Source organism: Narcine bancroftii, chromosome 2, assembly GCF_036971445.1.
Source record: "Narcine bancroftii isolate sNarBan1 chromosome 2, sNarBan1.hap1, whole genome shotgun sequence".
Lineage (NCBI taxonomy): Eukaryota > Metazoa > Chordata > Chondrichthyes > Torpediniformes > Narcinidae > Narcine > Narcine bancroftii.
Window position 1 is genome coordinate 231,554,790 of NC_091470.1, and position 21,971 is coordinate 231,576,760.

At 41.4% G+C, this 21,971-nt stretch overlaps 1 protein-coding gene across 10 annotated transcripts in view; it reads left to right on the forward strand.

The window, feature by feature from the left end:
- fam49bb (family with sequence similarity 49 member Bb) overlaps positions 1 to 21,971 on the forward strand; it is a 212,746-nt gene that overhangs the window by 77,953 nt on the left and 112,822 nt on the right. The window lies entirely within an intron of this gene.

The following is a 21,971-nucleotide window of genomic DNA, read 5'->3' on the forward strand; positions in this document are numbered from 1 at the left end:
TAGGATGATGGAAGTTATAGTAGGAGATAACAATAGCTATTGAAAAAGAATCGGGTAAGTACTTGAATGGGAAAGGTTCAGGGGCCAATTCGGAGAAAAGGGGAATGAATGCATAAATGGAATTAATTACTGTATATTGCTCTTCAAAAGAGTACTTGAGATTCTGAAATCTGAAATGCTCTTGAAGAGCCGCGTGATTTGTGTATTTAATGGTATCAGTGGTGTACTGTGCTATACAACTGCATGACTGCATTGCATTAGACTAATTCTAAGAATGCTGCTACTTTGATACAGAAAATAACAAAACAGGTGGAATGGGAATAAGTGAGTGAATTTTGATCTGGCACAGCGTTTCATTAAAACTGACTTGGATAATTTGACCCTTTAGTTCGACGTATGTTCGATAGAATTCAAGAAGGAGTCTCCATGACCAGGATGTGCTACTGTTGTTATTTACTTGATGATTCTGTGATCATCTTCAAACTTCCATTGCCACATTGAGGCCAAGTACATTTAGGCAAGGTAAAAAGGGTTAATTATCTGCAGAGCCTTTCAATCAGTTGGTTTAAATTTCTGAGATGAGTCTATGGCATAAAGTTTAGAAGTCACAAAAAGATTTTGCTTCACCATAAATTACAGGGTTTTTGATATTTTCAAATGATAGGGTGAAGTTTTAACAAAGATAACTTGTATATATCTCAGTTTCATGTAAGTTGGTTTCATTTTCAGAGACTGGCTTTTTTCTGTTTTATCTTTATTTTCCCTCTGAAATAGGACATAACAGGTAGTGATAATTTTGACAGCAGTTCTGTGATACAGGGCGTGATTGATAGTTCTAACACTTTACAGAATCTTTAAGGGATTTCAAAATGGCTTTTCAAATATTTTTCTTTATTCATGAGCAAAGAGTTGGGTGGCAGTTTAGAAAGTTTTTTTCTCCTAATGGTAGTTGTATACTGGTTTATCATGAAGGAATGCCTTTTTTATTAATGGTACATTTCAACTCTATTCACTCACCAGTTCTAAAAGCAAACCATATAAAGAAATTACCTTCAGTGTTCTGCACAATTAAATATTTGTCAAATACTTAATGGTACAGTATTTCCAAAAATATTCTATCCATTAGATTATCGTTGAAATTTGTGAAGCTACTTTTTTTAATATGAAATTTTTCTTGATAAGATTTTGCCTTCATAGAATAGTGAATATAGATAATTCTTAATGAATTTTATTATACCTGTCAGAAAATTGTACTCAGCTGTCTAAAGCCCCTTTTACACTTGCATCCCACTAAATTGGCAGTTGGGTCCTAGGATAGGAATGGCGTTTTTGCTGTTCACGCTTGGCCACTCTTAACTGGGACACTGCACGCATTCACACTTGTAAGGAGCTATCCCTGGGGTTAGAACTGTTCTACCTTCTATCGGTGATGTCATGACGCATCAAGCGACGGTGGACCTGCCCTAAATCCTGTCCTGATCAATGTATTATGATCTTGTATTTGAGTAGTTAATCATGCCTAATTATAATTAAGCTTTATGTCCAGCACAGTATGAGCTCTTCAGCCCCTGTTGTTGTGCCGACCTATATAAACCTTTATGAGGGACAGTGGGAAAGTGCTAGCGATAAATAGCAATAGTAGACAGTTTTTAAACTGTGGGAAAGTTTATCGTGCACAGTTTATAAAGACTGCAAAAGTTGGAAGCGCTATCTTGAAAAATTTAAACAGCATGGGAAAGTTAGTTGAACTCTAGCGCACATGAAATACCATGGGGGGAAATATGATGGTGGACCTGCTCTCCCAGAATGCTGTGTGGCAGAGAAAAGGCTGCATGCACAGAGCACTCAGGAGGGTTTCTCTGCCACATGGCATTCTGGGAAGTCTGGTCTGCCATTACTTTTTTCCCCACAGTCTTTATAAATTGTGCACCATAGTGCTACCAACTTTCCCATGCTGTTCAAAAATTGTCCATTATTGCTATTTAGTTCCTTTCTCTCTCTCCCACTGTGACTTCCCCATGGCAAAGTTTATACCTTCATTTTAATCTTTTCTTCCTTCATGTTCCTGCACTCATGCAAAAACTTGGGTCATTTCTATCCCAGAATGCAATTTCCCATTCTATACTTTCCTGATGGGGGTCGAGGAAGTTTATGATGTCATCTCATGCCTGTATCGAGAAGATTTTGCTTTCACACTAGACCCTTTTTTAGGCCGATTGGTCATTAATTCCTGCGACCACTTACAAATCTGAAAGGGGATGAAATGAGTTTGCAAGTTTAGACAAGGAAGCGAGTTAGGCTCAGTGGGATTGGTTGATAAAACTGCTATATATTTGGACCCAGTTGCTCTTAAGTTTAAAAAAAGGAAAGTAAACCAAGATGTTTCCTACTTTGCTCTCAGCTTTTATATATGGATTATTCTTGGTTGTGATATGATTTTTTGGCCTGTTAATGTGTGCCTTTCTAACATAAATGAAACTTTGTAGCGAGGTGGCTACAGCTAGGTTATAGCCTTAAGGCTGTAGCTCGAAACAGCAGAAGAAAGACACCTCTCCAGTAGAATGTATTCGACGCCTTTTATAGCCAGACTAACCGCGTCACCACTGGGGCGTGGCTTGAGCGGGCCAGCTGCCGATGGATAACCTAGGATGCATGGGCTCCCTGCGATCCACTGGCGGTGATTGGCCAGTTTCACTGCTCTGCTGGTGGCCTATGAAAACAGGGGCTTCAGCCTGCACGATGCTTTGCCGGTTGCCACTTTCAACGGCCATTTCCTGCGTGGGCTGCTACAACTTGCTTTTATTAGTTCTCTACTGGTTCGTGTAATTTGCACTGCAGTGTGGGCTAATAGGGAGGTAAAGCCTTGCCAGGAAATTTGAAGGTATCTGAATTTTAAATACATTATTTAAAAAATTTTCTGCATTACATTAGTTTTTCTCCTTTCTTAATCTCTACCTCTGTGAAAAACATCTTCTGTATTAAGCTGGGCTTAATTCCAAGTCACAACATTTATCTTTCATTATTAATTCAATGACTCAAGGCTTAACATTTCAAATGGTGCATGTCATTGAGAGTTTCAGCTTTAGATTGTTCTATACAAATTTTGGCTCAATTACAAGTCACCAGCAGTGTTGAAAATCTTCTCATTGTATAACCGATTTACAAAAATTCTATCTTTGACACAACATATTAACATGGATTATGGTTATTTTCAAAGCAATTTCAAATTTTGATAGTCAAATATGTTGATAGTTATTAGCCCTTTTTCCACTGGCATCCCATTTAATGGCTGTGCAGTGTCCTGGGAAAGGAAGCCATTTCTGCTTTTTCCACTGGGCCATCTTTAACCGGCACACTGACTGCTTTTCCACTGAACACATCCCATCCGTGTGGATTGGAGAGCCTACCTTCGATGGATTGGATGGAAGTTGTCCTTTTTCCACTGGTTTAATCATCTGGCTGGTATCAGTTGATGCCGAGGATATGAGTAAGGCTTGAAGCCATCAATCTCTGGCATGATTTGATGTCATTTGACGCCAGCATGCTGATTGTTTTCCTTTCCCACTGGACGCTTAACTGGTTAATTCCCCATTAATTCTTAGGTCAAGGTACCAGTGGAAAAGGGGTTATTGAGAATATGGCACTAATGCCACACATCATTTTAAGGAAGGCAACATGTTGGTTATAAGTTTTTACTTCATCCTGAAAAGAGCGTAGAGGAACAGAAGCTGAAGGCTTTATATAGTCTGCTGAATTATAAAAGCAAGGTTTCAACAAAGTAAAATCGTAACGCTGGTGAAACTCAGCAGGTCAAAGAGTGTACTTTGTATAGCAAAGATAAAAATACATAACCGCCGTTTCAGACTTGAGCCAAGTCCGAATAAAAGATTAAGGAGAAGGTGTCATCACAAAGGCAGGAGGTAACGTGGAGGAGGGAGGGCACAGCAGCGAACAAGGGGAGGAGGGATGGCTAAGTGAATGGAGAGGGAAGGGAGTGGAGAGCTGACAGGAGGAAGGGAGGGGGAAAGGAGAGCAAATTAGAAACTAGAAAAAGTTGATGTTAATGCCATCTGGCTGGAGAGTGCCCAGACGGCAAAATCAGGTGTTGCTCCTCCAATTTACAGGTGGTCTTTGGGATAGAACACTAGGCCATGTGAGAATGGGAGTGTGATACAGAACTGAAGTGGTTGGCCACTGGGAGGTCTCTGTCACTGGTGCGGACAGAGCAAAGGTGCCCATCGAAGTGATCTCACAGTCTGCACTCACTTCCTCCGATGTAGAGAAGGCCACAAAGGGAGCACCAGATCCAGTAAATCAATTATACGGATACACAAGTGTTGCTTCACTTGAAAGGCCTGTTAGAGGCTGCAGACTGTGGTGAGGAGGTGGTGTGGCCACAGGGGAAGCTGCTGAGGAGGGATGTGCATGGGAGAGTCATGGAGGGAGCGATCCCTACAGAAGGCAGAGAGGGGAAGATGTGTCTTGCAGTGGAGTGGGATCAAGTTGTACATGCTGGAAATTCTGGAGGATAATGTGTTGGATGCAGAAGCTGGTGGGGTGGTAGGTGAGGATGAGGGGAATTCTGTGTTTATTGCTTCTGGGGGTAGAGGGGGCATGGGCAGATGAGCAGAAAATTGAGATGTGGGTGAGGGCTGAGTTGATGGTGGTGGAGGGTAAGCCACATCTGTGGAAGAAAGCAAACATTTCAGAAGTTCTGGACCTCAGATGCAACAAACACAGGATTCCCCTTGTCCAAGACTACCTGTAAATTGGAGCAATAATGCCTGATTTTCTGTCTGGGCATTCTACATCTGGATGGCATTAACGCTGACCCAGTTTCTGCTAACCTGCTCTCATTTCCCCCTCCATCCTGTTCCCCTGTTAGCTCTCCACCTTCTTCACTCTCTATTCTAGCCACCATCCCTCCTTCCCTTGCTTGCTGCTGTGCCCTCCCTCCCTTCACCTATTAGCTCCTGCCTTTGTGACCACACTCCCCGCCCCCCCCCCCCCCCCCTTTACCCTTTTATTAGGATACTTGCCGCCATTTTTCCATGCTTTGGTGAAACCTGAAATGTGGATCATGTATCTTTATCTTTACTATATACACTGACCTGCTGAATTTCTCCAGCATTCTGATTTTACTTTAACCATGGTGTCTGCACACTTTAGTTTTTTAAATATTGTTTCCGCAAAGAAACATTTGTGTGTAATTCCTTTTAACATTCATATTGGGAATCTGATATTTCAATATGAACTTAACTTTTTCTTCAAAGGCTCTTAATAAAACTGTATTGTCCACTTCCAATATTTCAGATTCTCGGTTCAATTTTAACTGTTGACTTTTGATATTTGATCAAACTCCCTGATTAAGCTGTGTTGTAGACAATCTCTTCATTCTTATTTATGGAAACATACCAAGGACACACGTATAGAATTGATTCATTTGCTCTATATTAATAAACCTGGCTTTTTCCACTTGGATCACTCTTAATTCTGTTTGACAGTATGCATAATTTGATTGCAGAACTTTTTCTTGGTGGATGACTCATTATGCGACTTTGTCAAGGTGTTTTACTTGGTGTATCTTCAAAATGCAGCAAAATATAATTTGAGTTACAGCCAGGCAGGATCCAGTTTACTTGAATTATCTTGTTTTATTGATAGCTTCATGTGTGTCGGGTCAGATACATTCTGTGTGCAAGCTACCTTCAAAATGGTTGAAATTTTTTAAGAGATTGAAAGCACATTGAGAGAATATCTGCTATATAAATGTTAATGGAAAAATAATTAATGATGTTCAGTGGTCTATTAAAAGTTCACTGGCTAAATCCTGTGTGCAGGTGCTAATGGGTCAGCACACATTGGATGAATCAATTTGTTATTTCAATTTCATATCTCAGCCACAATTGCTTTGAAATCTTTTACATGTCACCATACCAAATTATGGCTATATGTACATATGATCTGGATTTACTTTGAATATAGCCATTGTTAGATTATTCACACACTTCTAAACTATATTCTTAAGCTGGTACATCATTGGTTATTCATTTTATAATTGTGCTGCTACCAATCCACTAAAAAAAATGTACACTTGAAACTATAGATAGAATGGCACACCTTTTTCTTCACATTTTGTGGGTTATTAGGTTTAATTGAATTCTATGGTGTAATTTTACTCTTTCCCATGGTATTGATGGATTCAGAAGGCTTGCCAAGATAGTCACTCTTGAGTGAAGTGAAACAAAAGTTTGCAAGTGATGGGTGGGAGAGGGGAGCATTGGCAAGAATAGGAGGAAGGGGAAAGTGAGGATGAATAAAAATAAAAATTAAGCACTGATGGGGCAGCATGGTTGGTGTAGCGGTTGGCGCAGGGCCTTTACAGCACCAGAGATTGGGGCTGGGGTTCAAATCTCTTGCTGTCAGTAAGGAGTTTGTATTGTGACAGATTATGATATATTTTATATTGCATAAAGATATGTTTTAAAGGAGATAAATTGTGGCAGGTTTTTTTAGTGTAGGCCACAAACAAACACTTCAAAACACATCTCATTTAAAATGCCAGAGCTCGAGTTCAAGCCAAACAGTCCAGGCTCTGGGTGCCTTTGCAAAAACTTTGGAGAATGCCTATAAGGTGTTAATTGGACATGCTGTGGAGTAATGGATTATTGTTTTGGAAAGCAACAGATGAACGAAGTCAGAAGCTTGGGTCTGGTGCAGCAGTCTGAGTGCAGTTTGCTGTTCTAAGATGGTCATGTGGTTTTCTCTGAGAGAGTATACAGTTCTACAGTTCGGTAGCAGCTGGGACTGGAACATGACAAGCTGGCAAGCTTGTGGAAAAAACCCATTTTGAAGACAGGTTGTGAGTTCTTAGTTCAGCCTGGTCAAAACCCTTGTGGTCCATACAAGAGGAGATGGCAGGCTGTAATAATGTTTCACTTGAAATAAGGGGAACAGAAAATAAACTCTGATGTGACCTGAAAGAAAGAGGCTATCATCTGGAAAACCCTGAAAGGGGCAAGTTTCTTCGGCAAGACAGTGATGTGGCTGATCGAAAGGAATCAGTTTATGTCCAACGAGCAACAAATCTCTCTCTGAAAACTGACAAGAACCTTCCTGAATGGTAAACATTTACCTTTCAAGCTCCAAAACCTGGTGAAATTTATAAATGTTAAATTCTAGGCACAGTATAAGAATTGCGTGCAACCAGTGAACTTGGAGGAATGAGAAGTGAGATTGGACTGTGAATTAAAGAACTTTTCTGAACTTACACACAGATTACATACACTTGTGCTTAGAATTAGAAGGGGATTAAGTTAAGTTAATAGCAATAAGTGAACCTTTGATCCTGTTTTCATATTTAAAGATAATTAAAAGCAACTTTTATTTAAGTAACCATTTGTCTTGGTGGAGAATTTCTATTGCTGCTGTGTTTTGGGGTCCTCTGGGCCCATAATATTATGTTCTTCCCATGTCTGCGTGGGTTTTCCCTAGGGGCTTTGATTTCCTACCACCATTTGAAATGTACCTAGAGTGTAGGTTAATAGGGTGTAAATTGGGTAGCACTGGCTTGTGGGCCAAAATGGCCTGTTAGCAAGCTGTATATCTAAAATTTCAAATTTTTAAAAATAACTCTTAAGGTATGTATTTAGAGTTTCACCATGACTCAGCTTTTTTTTTTAAAAAAAAGCATCTAATTAAGCAAATCCTCAAATTATTTTCTCTTGTTGAACATACCAGGCATTCAAATCAGGGTGACCATGGATAAATCATCAAATATCCCATAAGAATTTGTGGAAAGTTGGTAATCTGATTTCAAAATCTACTGTAATCCTGAAAGTTTGTTCTTGACCTTTGAGGATGAAAACTTGGGTTGGGACCATAAAGTGGACAAGTATATTGTTTTTCGCATGACGTCTTGGATTGAGGTTAAGGACTGTAGTTGTATATTGGAGCGGGGATAAAACTGAAAATTTTAAATGTTAATTACACTTTTAAAATTATGTGCCTGTCGATTTCTGATGACTTAAGTCATTGAATGATAACATGACCATTCTCTTCTTTTAACCTGTGGATTTAAACAGTTCCTGGCTTCTTTTAGTTGACAAGGTATTTTATTTGTAATTGATGATGAATGCATGTGTGATTGTGCATGCAATCTTCCATTTACTTTTACAATTGGGCATTGATATTGATGGACAGTATTGAAGGGAGATCAGTCTTATTGTGAAGAGAATCAATGCTTGAGTAAGCATTCTGACAAGCAAAATGTCAGTTTTTATGATTTAGACCAATTAAGTGTGGAGAGCTGTAAATTAAGTGTTTAAAATTTGGTATGCGCTGCAAAATAATGTAGCAGGCAAGCACAGTAGTTATAGTATCCCCATTTTAGGACTGACTAATTGATCGTTCAACAACTGATTAAATAATTCACTTCACCACTATTTTTCAGTTTTTTTCTTATTACTTTGTGACACTGGTGAAGGCCATTTTGACACATCTGTGCCAGCTCACAAAACAGTCCTAAACCCCATTAATTTTCTTAGTAACCTATTCCCCCACATTCCCAACAACTCCTGCAGATTGTACCACTCACCAATTACACAGGCTAATTAAACTAGCACGTTTGAGATGCGAGTGGAACTCGAGCACCCCGGAGAAAATCCATGTGGCCACAGAGAACACATTAGGATTGAACCTGGGTCATGTAGCTATAAGCTGCCCCTTACAGTATTAAATTTACCATTGTGCCATTCAATTTCCTCTGCAGTACTCCATTTGCACTGGAGTGACTTATTGGATTCCAATTTTGTTTTTCATGGTATCCTCCTAATATTTATTATGTATTTCTGAAATTTATTAAAATAATGAAAGTTGTTTCAAAAACTGATTGTAATATATTTTACATTGCTTGAAAACTTATCTATTATTACTACCTTTGTACTTCTCCAACTATTTGTTTTTTTTTTATAATCTGTAAACTAATAAAAATCCTTTCATAAATTTGACCACTTTTATTGTAGCTTCTCTGCTTCAGTGAATATCTCCTAATTTTTCAAAGCTACTTGCATAAGAACTCTATGCTGTTCTTTCCTGGTGTAATTCCAATTAAACCCTATAAAATATGTTCATGGCTACCTTATTTTTTGTTTTCTTGGAGATTCAAGTATAACTGTGATTTGGAAAAAGTAAACTGCTTCTGCTGCAATTTCAAAACAAAAGCTGAAAAGCAGCATCAGGTAGCAGAATTAATGGGATAAAAATCAGAATAGTTCTGATAAGATCCTTGACCTGAAATGTCCACTTTGTTTCTGTTCCTCAAGGCTATCCCAGGACCTGCTAAATAGCATTTTCTGGTTTTGTTTATGAATTGTTTATTGTTTTAGTCTGATTATAGATTTCAAAACGTATCAAAAATTTGCAAAATAACCACATGCAGTTAATACCACAAGATTTAGTTCCTTTCTATTCTCTAAAATGTCATTTCATTAAAGTTACTAGTCTGTGCCCTGAATTCAAATATTTAAAATGAATTGTATTTTCAGTCTTGATGCTGAACTTCCTATTTTCAGTCATTGTCACATTGAGCCTTGCTACTTCCGTTATCTGAAGGCTTCAAAAGAGATGGATCAATCTAGGCCATTTTTATTTTATTTTTGGTCTTTGTGATTTCAGTATCGGTAGTTACTTTATTTTTAGTATTTCATCTGTTTAATTTTTGTTGTTGATTATCTCCTTTTGAGTACCTCTATGACTGAAACAAGACAGTCATCTCTATTTTTCATTTTCTTTTTTTAAGGTTCATTATATTTTTAAAACTAGTACTGTTAGTTGATGTCTTATTCCTTTTTAAAAAGTTTTAACTTGTATTTAAGAAGCCTTTTGGTAACTAAGATTCATTTGTGGTTTGTTATTATTAATGTGGGCAGGAAAAATAATTTGTCAACTATTTGGATTAAAAAATGGGAATCTGTTACGAAATTCAAGTTTCAGCTTGAATTTGACAAGGATATAGTAGAGTTCATTGTTGTAATTTCATATTTACACTGGCATTTTAAAACCTTGTGTTCATTTGGAAGCCAAAGTTATATTCTAGAATTTGATAACATAATTGAAGTACCTTTTGTTGTTCTGACTCTTGCGTGGATTTCTTCATGGTTTTTGTAGTGTATCGCTGAAATTTATAAATCCACATACTTTCCAATGTTTTACTCAGAGCTCCAGATAAATGGGCACCTCAAAAAAAAAGACTCTAAATAACTTGGAGGGTTAAATAAGTAATGTACTCAAGCAAAAAATAGTGGAAGTCTGAAACAGAATCTGTGGTTAGAGAAACCTAGTCAATGTTTTAAGCCATTAACACTTTCATAACTGGCAAATTGAGAAAATATGAAACTGAAGGACCTCAGCAGGTCAGGGTTCATATTCCAGGATCTGCAGTCTCTCCTGTGTATCTCCAAATGAGAACATGTAAGTGCTTTGGCAATCATAATACCTATGCTTTGAAATTAGAAATTATGGTTAGGATCAGAATTTGTTGTCATGAACATGTGTCATGTATTCATTGTTTTGTGGCAGCATTACAGGCGCTTAATTGCATTTAAAAAATAAATTAGTGCAAAAGAAGAGAAAAAGTGAGGCATGCTTGTGTTTCATTGGGCCATTGAGAAATCTGATGGTGGAGGGAGAGAAGCTGTTTTTGCATCATTGGGTGTTCCTCTTCAGGCTCCTCGACATCCTTCCTGATGGTAGCAGTGAGAAGAGGGCATGGCTTGGGTGGTGAGGTTTCTTGCTACTTCCATTATCTGAAGGCTTCAAAAGAGATGGGGAGATTCAAACTAGAGGGCATGGTTTAAGATTGAAGGGGGAAAATTATAAGCGGAACATGAGGGGAAATTTCTTTACGCAAAGGGTGGTGGGGATGTGGAATGAACTTCCGACAGACGTGGTCGAGGCGGGATCATTGGTTACATTTAAGGAAAGACTGAATAGTTACATGGAGAGGAGAGAACTGGAGGGGTATGGACCGGGTGCTGGTCAGTGGGACTAGGAGGGTGGGGATTTGTTACTGCATGGTCTAGTAGGGCCGAACTGGCCTGTTCTGTGCTGTAAGTGGTTATATATGGATTTTTTATCTATATGTGTGATAACAGAGGTTGCTTTCTTGATGTAGATGTTTGTAATAGAGTGAAGACTAAAAGCCCATGATGGCACTGGCCGAAGTTGTGACTTTTTGTAATCTTTTTCCTGTGTTTTGACACCTCCATACCAGACAATGATGCCACCAATCTGAATATTCTCCACATTATTTGTAAAAATTTTCAAGAGTCTAGGGATATACCAAATATCATCAAACTCCTATTGAGATATAGATGCTTGCGTGCCTCCTTCATTATTGCATTGACATGGAGGCCCCAGGATAGATCTTCAGAGATGTTGACACTGAGGAATTTGAAGTTCTTTAACCTTTCCACTGCTGACACCTCGATGAGGACTGGCTTGTGTTCTCCTGGTTTCCCCTTCTTGAACTCCACAATCAGTTTGTTGGTTTTGATAATGTTGATTGCAAGATTGTTGCTGTGACACCACTCAACTAGCTGATTTATCTTACCCCTGTACGTGCCTCATTACTGTCTGTAATTTTGCCAACAACCATGGTTTGGCAAATTTGTAGATGTTATTTGAACTGTGCCTAGCCATGCAGTCATAGGTTTAGAGAGTAGGCTAAGCATGCATTCTTGAGGTGCTCCTGTGTTGATTATGTGTGAGGAGGAGGCATTGTTACCAATCAGCATTGACTGTGGTCTTCCGATGAGGAAGTTAAGGATCCACTTGCAGAGGTCCAGTATTTGAAGCTTGGTAACCAGTACTGAGGGGAGGATGGTGTTGAAACGCTGAGCTGTAATCGATTAAAAGCATCCTGATGTTAGTGTTGTTGTCTGGCTGATTCAGGGCTGAATGGACAGCCAGTGAGATTGCATCTGCTGTGGAGCAATTGTGACTGAAGGTGAATTGCTGTGGGTCCATGTCTTTAATTAGGAACTAGATAACTGTGGCCATGACCAACCTCTCAAAGCATTTCAGCACAGTAGATGTGAGTGCTACTGGGCAATAGTCATTGAGGCAATTCACTGTTCTTCATGGACAATGATATGATTGATGCCCTTTTGAAGCAGGTGGAAACCTCCGATTGTAGCAATGAGACTTCAGCGATTCAAGCACATTCATTGTTTTATTTCTTCTTTAAAAAAAGATGGGCTTTGTAGTGCTGCATTATCTGAAACTTGAACTAAATCAGGATCATGATCATATTCCTTTACATCTTGCTTTTTCTTTTTGTGATACTGTTTTTTTCTGGAAGAAAAGTGTGTAGTGTCAGAGTGCTATTCTTTCCTCAGACCTTAATGTTTGCATGGCTGTGTCCCAGAAACTTTTGTAGTTTTTTTGTTGATTACCTGCTATGTTAGTAAAATTTCTTATTTTCAAATTTATTTTTCTTTCATTGAACTAGATTTTGACATTTTCCCATGCAATTATCTCATCAGCTCCGCAAATTGAGCATTGGATTTGTGACCATGTTTACTCTCAGATCTTGTATTTCTCTCCTCTTACCTTAAACATTAAAACTCAGGAGCTTATGACGCCCTGCCATTGGAAAAGACTATCATATTTATGCCCTCATCCGCTTCCTTCACTCCAATCAGAATAAACCCAGTCTATCTAAAGTTTTTGTACCTAAAACTTTCCATTCAGATAATATTGGTGATCTCTTTTGCAATCACATACTTCCTGTAGTTGACAAATAGAATTGGGCACAATACTCCAAGTATGGCCTAACCACATGTTGCACATCTTCAAGTGATGCCTAATTCTTATACTCAGTGTCTTTATCTATGAAGGTAAAAGCATGCCAAATGCCTCTTCACCTCCATAGCCATCTGTGTTGCCCTTTTCAGAGACATACCAAGTTGCACCCTAAGGTCTCTGTATATCAGGACTCCTCAGGTCCCTGACATTTACTGCACATGCCTTGCCATCATTTGACACGTATCTGGATTAAATTCTATTCCTTGCTATTCTGCCCAATTTTCCATCTTATCTGTATCCCTCTGTAAAATTTGGAGAACCAATTTATTGATCTGTGGCTTTACCAAATTTTTGTGTAGCAGATTAACCAATCAGACTACATTTTTATCCATGTGACATATATTGAGGGTCTCAGCATCATTCCCAGTTGTACAAGCTATTCATTTCCACTACTTCTCTCTGCGTCCCATCAGAAGAACATTTTGGATCTAGTTTGACAATACACCTCTGATCCCATGTGCTTTAATTTGGACCAGCCTTCCATGCAGGACCTTGCCAAAAGCCTTTTAAAATCTTAGTATACTGTTTGCTTTTTATAAATGCTTTTGGTACCACCTTTAGTATTTGTACTATTGAAATCACCACCCCCCCCCCCCCCCCCACCCCTCTGATTTTTGGATCCGAACTCTAGTACCAGTCTTTTCCTTTTTCTTGATTACCTTAAGCTTACAGAATTATGGGCACTGTTGGCAAAGTGTTTCTCAACAGATAGTTCCACTACATGCCCATCCTCATTCCTTAATGAAAGGTCAAGTGTAGTCAATGTTCCCTCTGATTTACTGTAGTCCGTGTGTGTAAAAGATCTTGTGCAATATTTTTCCCTGTGACAAATGTATGTGTTCACTGAATACTTGTGAATGAATGTTCACTAAGTATAATTATTATATTAGGTAGCTAACTTTTTGTGTGCATATTAATGTCAAATTAACAAAAAAATGTGTGCGTGTGCACACGCGCAGTTTTGAGGGAGCAGCGTATACAGTCCCTTCCCTACATTTTCCTTTTTTTAAAAAAAAAACCTCTTGGGTACAGTTTACAAATTTCATCTTGGTTAAGCAACCTGCACGAAGATGATCTTAGTCATTTTGTCCAAAGCCTTTGCTCTGTTGCAACCACCAGGACCTTCCAGTGGCCAACAATTTTAATTTCACACGTCTGTCCATGGCCTCATGCACTGCCAAATTGAAACCAGCCGCGAATTGGAAGAATAACACCTTGCATTCCATCTCAGCAGTCTCCAACCAGACAGCATTAATTAATGACCTCCAATTTCCATTAATCTGCTCCCATGGTCTCTCTCCTTCCCTACCTCATTATCCCCTTTTACAGTTGTGACCCACAAATCAGCTGTTCAGGGTCCCAGGAAGGGAGTGGCATTTTTGCTGTTCACACTTGATCATTCTTAACTGGGACACTGCATATGTTCACATTTGTAAGGAGCCATCCCTGGGGTTAGGACTGTTCTACCTTCTACTGGTGATGTCATGACGCATCAGGCAAAGGTGGACCTTCCCTAAATCTTGATCAATGTATATATGATCTTATATTTGAACAAAATTAATCATGCCTAATTATAACATAATTAAGCTTTATGTACAACACAGTATGAGCCCTTCAGTTCCTGTTGTTGTTCCCACCTTTATTAAACTTGATAAAATACCCTGGGAAAGTGCTAGTAATAAATAGCAATAATGCACAATTTATACAGCATGGGAAAGTTGTTAACACTGTAGCGCACAATTTATACAGCATGGGAAAGTTGGTAGTGCCATCGCGCACAATTTATACAGCGTGGGTCGGTAGAGCTATTGTGCACAATTTATAAATATTATGGGAGGAAAAAGCAATGGCGGACCTGCCCTCCCAGAATGCCACGGAGCAGAGAAAGGGCTGTACGTGCGGCTGCATTCATGGAGGCCTTTATCTGCCACATGGCATTCTGGAAAGTCAAGTCCGCCATTACTTTCTCGCAAGGTCTTTATAAATTGTGTGCTAGCGCTACCAACTTTCTCACGCTGTTTAAAAATTGTCCACTATTGCTATTTATTGCTATTTACTTTATCTCTCTCTTCCCCCCACCCCCCCCCCCCCCATTGTAACTTTCCCATGGCAAAATTTATACCTTCACTTTAATCTTTTCTTCCTTCACATTTTTGCATTTGTGCAAAAACTTGGGTCATTTCTGTCCTAGCATGCAATTATCTTTTCTACACTTGCCTGATTGCAACACCAGTGTCTGCAGATGCCAGGGATTACACTAGGAGTTGAGGCAGCCTATGACATAATCTCATGCCAGGCATTGAGGCAATTTTCATTCCACACTAGACCCTTTCTAGGCCAATTGGCTGTTAATTCCTGGGACCACTTACAAGTGTGAAAGTGGCTTCTGTTTTGTTTCTTCTAGTTCCCCACCCCCTTCACTTTCATTATTCATTAGAGAGCTTCTTGGCCCTCTGCCCTCTCTTCTCTCCCCATCAATTATCAGCTTCTTTCTCTTCCACCCACTCACCTGTATCCACCTATTACTACTTGTCTGTTAGCTTGAGCTCCTTCCCTCCACTCCACCACCTTTTTCTTCAGGCATCTTCTGATTAAGGTTTCAGGCTGAAAACGTTGGTTACCTTTTACTTTCTATGAATGTTGTGTGACCTGCTGAGTTTCTCCAGCACTTTTGTCTAATGCACCATGATATTGACTGCATTTACATTTCTTTCTCTGCACATGCTATCTGACCTGCTCAATATATCCAGTATTTTCTGATTTTACTTCATGAGAGGTTCTGTGTGTTATGCTCTTTCTGGAGTTGACATGAGGAATGTGAAGCTTTTTTAAAATCATTTTTTATTTTTCACTCTATGAACCATATCAACCAAAATATGTTCAAATGTTTCTCATTAAATTTACACAGTGGTCTTTTCTCCCCTTTTTTCCCCCCTTTCCCTCCCTCCCCTCTGCCCAACCCCCTCCAAAACCCATAAATATTCAACATATACAATAAAACCATAAAACAATATCTTCACACAAAGGAAAATAAACAAGAAAAATGCATCATCTATTTATTACGCACTGAATCTAGTCATTTTGTCTTATCATTTTCATTCTCATTTTAGGGAATGGAGGTCGTAGACAAGCTCTCTCTGATATGTTCCATGTATGGTTCCCAAATTTGTTGTGACTTTATTTTTTAAATTATATGTTATTTTTTCTAATGGAATACATTTATTCATTTCCATGTACCATTGCTGTACTCTCAGGCTCTCTTCCATTTTCCAAGTTGACATTATACATTTTTTTGCTATTGCTAAGGCTATCATAATGAATTTTTTTTGTACTTCATCCAATTTGAGGTCTAATTCTCTACTTCTTATGTTACTTAAAAGAAATATCTCTGGTTTTTTTGGTATGTTATTTTTTGTAATTTTATTTAATATCTGATTTAATTCTTCCCAAAACGTATTTACTTTCATATATGCCCAAGTTACATATAGTGTTGTTCCCATTTCTTTCTTACAGCGAAAACATCTATCTGATAATGTTGAATCCCATTTTTTAAATTTTTGAGGAGTAATATGTACCCTGTGTAACCAATTATACTGTATCCAGCGTAACCTTGTGTTTATTGTATTCTTCATAGTTCCAGAACATAACTTTTCCCATACTTCATTTTTTATCTTTATGTTTAGATCCTTTTCCCACTTCTGCTTAGGTTTATAGTTTATTTTGTTTTCCTTATCTTGCAGCTTAATGTACATGTTGGTTATAAATCTTTTGATTATCATTGTGTCTGTAATCACGTATTTCAAAGCTGCTTCCTTCAGGTAATCTCAAGCTGTTTCTCAATTTATCCTTTAAATAAGCTTTCAATTGATATATATGCAAACATTCTTTGGCTTGGCTTCGCGGACGAAGATTTATGGAGGGGGTAAAAAGTCCACGTCAGCTGCAGGCTCGTTTGTGGCTGACAAGTCCGATGCGGGACAGGCAGACACGATTGCAGCGGTTGCAAGGGAAAATTGGTTGGTTGGGGTTGGGTGTTGGGTTTTTCCTCCTTTGCCTTTTTGTCAGTGAGGTGGGCGGTGCGGTCTTCTTCAAAGGAGGTTGCTGCCCGCCAAACTGTGAGGCGCCAAGATGCACGGTTTGAGGCGTTATCAGCCCACTGGCGGTGGTCAATGTGGCAGGCACCAAGAGATTTCTTTAGGCAGTCCTTGTACCTTTTCTTTGGTGCACCTCTGTCACGGTGGCCAGTGGAGAGCTCGCCATATAATACGATCTTGGGAAGGCGATGGTCCTCCATTCTGGAGACGTGACCCATCCAGCGCAGCTGGATCTTCAGCAGCGTGGACTCGATGCTGTCGACCTCTGCCATCTCGAGTACTTCGACGTTAGGGGTGTAAGCGCTCCAATGGATGTTGAGGATGGAGCGGAGACAACGCTGGTGGAAGCGTTCTAGGAGCCGTAGGTGGTGCCGGTAGAGGACCCATGATTCGGAGCCGAACAGGAGTGTGGGTATGACAACGGCTCTGTATACGCTTATCTTTGTGAGGTTTTTCAGTTGGTTGTTTTTCCAGACTCTTTTGTGTAGTCTTCCAAAGGCGCTATATGCCTTGGCGAGTCTGTTGTCTATCTCATTGTCGATCCTTGCATCTGATGAAATGGTGCAGCCGAGATAGGTAAACTGGTTGACCGTTTTGAGTTTTGTGTGCCCGATGGAGATGTGGGGGGGCTGGTAGTCATGGTGGGGAGCTGGCTGATGGAGGACCTCAGTTTTCTTCAGGCTGACTTCCAGGCCAAACATTTTGGCAGTTTCCGCAAAGCAGGACGTCAAGCGCTGAAGAGCTGGCTCTGAATGGGCAACTAAAGCGGCATCATCTGCAAAGAGTAGTTCACGGACAAGTTTCTCTTTTGTCTTGGTGTGAGCTTGCAGGCGCCTCAGATTGAAGAGACTGTCATCCGTGCGGTACCGGATGTAAACAGCGTCTTCATTGTTGGGGTCTTTCATGGCTTGGTTCAGCATCATGCTGAAGAAGATTGAAAAGAGGGTTGGTGCGAGAACACAGCCTTGCTTCACGCCATTGTTAATGGAGAAGGGTTCAGAGAGCTCATTGCTGTATCTGACCCGACCTTGTTGGTTTTCGTGCAGTTGGATAATCATGTTGAGGAACTTTGGGGGACATCCGATGCGCTCTAGTATTTGCCAAAGCCCTTTCCTGCTCACGGTGTCGAAGGCTTTGGTGAGGTCAACAAAGGTGATGTAGAGTCCTTTGTTTTGTTCTCTGCACTTTTCTTGGAGCTGTCTGAGGGCAAAGACCATGTCAGTGGTTCCTCTGTTTGCGCGAAAGCCGCACTGTGATTCTGGGAGAATATTCTCGGCGACACTAGGTATTATTCTATTTAGTAGAATCCTAGCGAAGATTTTGCCTGCAATGGAGAGCAACGTGATTCCCCTGTAGTTTGAGCAGTCTGATTTCTCGCCTTTGTTTTTGTACAGGGTGATGATGGTGGCATCACGAAGATCCTGAGGCAGTTTACCTTGGTCCCAACAAAGCTTGAAAAACTCATGCAGTTTGGCATGCAGAGTTTTGCCGCCAGCCTTCCAGACTTCTGGGGGGATTCCATCCATACCTGCTGCTTTGCCACTTTTCAGTTGTTCGATTGCCTTATATGTCTCAGCCAGGGTGGGAACCTCATCCAGCTCTAGCCTTAGGGGCTGTTGAGGGAGCTGGAGCAGGGCGGAATCTTGGACTGAGCGGTTGGCACTGAAAAGAGATTGGAAGTGTTCTGACCATCGGTTGAGGATGGAGATCTTGTCGCTGAGGAGGACTTTGCCGTCTGAGCTGCGCAGCGGGCTTTGGACTTGGGGTGAGGGGCCGTACACAGCCTTTAGAGCCTCGTAGAAACCCCTGAAGTCGCCAATGTCCGCGCTGAGCTGTGTTCGTTTGGCGAGGCTAGTCCACCACTCATTTTGGATCTCCCGGAGTTTGCGCTGAAGATGGCTGCATGCGCGACGGAAGGCTTGTTTCTTCTCTGGACAGGACGGCTTTGTAAGGTGAGCCTGGTGGGCAGCTCGCTTCTTTGCCAGCAGCTCCTGGATTTCCTGGCTGTTTTCGTCAAACCAGTCCTTGTTTTTCCTGGAGGAGAAGCCCAGTACCTCTTCAGTGGATTGCAGTATGGTAGTCTTCAACTGATCCCAGAGGGTTTCAGGGGACGGGTCCGTGAGGCGGGTTGCAACGTCGAGCTTTGCTTTGAGGTTTGCCTGGAAGTTTCCTCTCGCTTCGTCTGACTGCAGTTTTCCAACATTGAACCTCTTTCTGGGGGCTTTATTGTTCCTGGGCTTTGGCTTGAAGTGAAGGTTGAGCTTGCAGCGAACCAGCCGGTGGTCAGTGTGGCTTTCCGCGCTAGGCATGACCCTGGTGTGGAGCACATCTTGTTTGTCACTTTCTCGCACCAGGATGTAGTCCAGGAGGTGCCAGTGTTTGGATCGGGGATGCATCCAGGTGGTCTTAAGGCTGTCCCTCTGCTGAAAAAGGGTGTTTGTAATGACAAGTCGCTGTTCTGCGCAGAGCTCCAACAGGAGGCGCCCATTGTCGTTGCACTTGCCGACGCCATGCTTGCCCAGGATTCCTGGCCAGGTTTCTGAGTCTTTGCCGACACGAGCGTTGAAGTCGCCCAGGATGACAACCTTGTCGGCTGTAGGGGTACGTTGGATGAGGTTGCGCAGGTCGGTGTAGAACTTGTTCTTTTCTGCTGGTTCCGCCTGGAGGGTTGGAGCATAGACACTGATGAGGGTGATGTGACGCTTGTTTTGAAGTGGGAGTCGCATGGACATGATTCGGTCCGAGAGGCCTGTCGGAAGGTTTTCGAGTTTGGAGGCAATGAAGCTCTTGACCATGAAGCCTACACCAGATAGCCGTCGTTCATCTGAAGGCTTGCCAGACCAGTAGAGTGTGTAGCCTGCGCCGCGTTCTTGGAGGCTGCCTACATCTGCCAGGCGGACTTCACTGAGAGCTGCTATGTCGATGTCAAGTCTGAGGAGTTCATGTGCAATGAGGGCAGACCGACGTTCAGGTCGGTGGCTGTCAGCCTTGTCTAGCATGGTTCTGATGTTCCAGCATGCTAGCTTGAGTTTGTGAGCATCTTTTGAGGGGGAGGACGTGGAGGGGGAGGACGTGGAGGGGGAGGACGTGGAGGGGGATGACGTGGACCTGTCCTCGGGCCTGCGCAAAGGAGCTTTTAGGTGGAGTGCAGTGCGCGCAGTACTGGTCCCACCCTTTACACCCATGGTTCGTGTGCCGTGGCCGAGCAAGCTGGGACGTGGCAGCGAGGTCCTTGGGTCGTAGGTTTTATATCGGAGTGGCCTTCTCCTATGCAGGATTCTTACCCGGGCTGGAGGGGCCTGCCTCCCCTCCTAAGTCGGTCCATACTGCCCGGACCGGGGCGAGGCCGCCGCAGTTCACCCTGTGCCTGGATTGGGGCCGCCGCCTCCCACTCCCTGCCCGGACCGGGGCCTCCGCCTGCCTCACTCGACCGAGGCCGGGGCCGCCGTCTCCCCCTTGATCCTGCCCGTATCGGGGCCGCCGCCGTCTACCCTTCGCCCGGACCGGGGCCGGGGCCGCTGCTGCTCTCCCTGTGCCTGGACTGGGGCCGCCGCCTCCCACTCCCTGCCCGGACCGGGGCCTCCGCCTGCCTCACTCGACCGAGGCCGGGGCCGCCGTCTCCCCCTTGCTCCTGCCCGTATCGGGGCCGCCGCCGTCTACCCTTCGCCCGGACCGGGGCCGGGGCCGCTGCTGCTCTCCCTGTGCCTGGACTGGGGCCGCCGCCTGCCACTCCCTGCCCGGACCGGGGCCTCCGCCTGCCTCACTCGACCGAGGCCGGGGCCGCCGTCTCCCCCTTGCTCCTGCCCGTATCGGGGCCAACATTATACCATGCAAACATTATACCATGAGTTATTCCATATTTGTACTTCAACTGTTCAAATGTTAATAAATTATTTCCCAAAAAACAATTTTCTATTCTTTTGATTCCTTTTCTTTCCCATTCTCTAAAGGAAAGATTGTCTATTGTAAAAGGGATTAGAGGATTTTGCGTCAATAGTAATTTTAGTATTTGATAATTGTTTTTTTTTCCTTTCTAAGTGGATCTTCTTCCATGTATTAAGTAAATGCTGCAGTACTGATGAGTTTTTATATTGCACCAGCTTTTCATCCCACTTATAAAGTATTTTATCAAGTTCTATCTTAGTCCAGTTTGGTTTTTCCCTTGTCTGGTAAAAATCTGCTAAATACCTTAATTGTGCACCTCTTTAGTAATTTCTAAAATTTGGTAACTGCAGACCACCTTGATTATACCTCTCTGCTAATTTATCTAACACTACCCTTGGATTCCTCCCTTTCCACAAGAATTTCCTTATTATTCTCTTTAGTTTCTTATAGAATTTTTCTGTTAAGGGAATTGGTAATGTTTTAAATAAGAATTGTATCCTTCGGAACACGTTCATTTTAATGCAGTTTACCCTCCCTATCAACGTTAGCGGTAATTCTTTACAATGCTCTAAGTCTTCCTGAAATTTCTTTATTAGTGTCTGATAATATAGTTTGTACAAGTGGCTTAAGTTATTATCTAACCTGATCCCTAGGTATCGGATTGCTTGTGCTTGCCATTTAAATGGTGATTCTTTTTTAAATTCTGTATAGTCTGTGTTACTCATTTTGACATCACTTCACTTTTATTTGCATTAATCTTGTACCCTGATATTTCTCCATATTCCTTCAATTTCTTATGTAATTCTTTTACTGATACCTCTGGTTCTGTTAGGTATACTATGATGTCATCTGCAAATAAGCTGATTTTATACTCCTTTATTTTTATCCCTTTTATTTTATTTTCTATTCTTATCAGTTCTGCCAAAGGTTCTATTGCTAAGGCGAACAATGAGGGGGACGTCCCTGTCTAGTTGACCTACTTAATTTAAAGTGACTCTATACATATCCATTTACTGTTACCTTTGCCAACGGTCCATTATACAATCCAATTTATATATTTTTCTGGTAGATTGAACTTCTCTAATACTTTAAATAAGTAATTCCACTCTACTCTGTCAACAACCA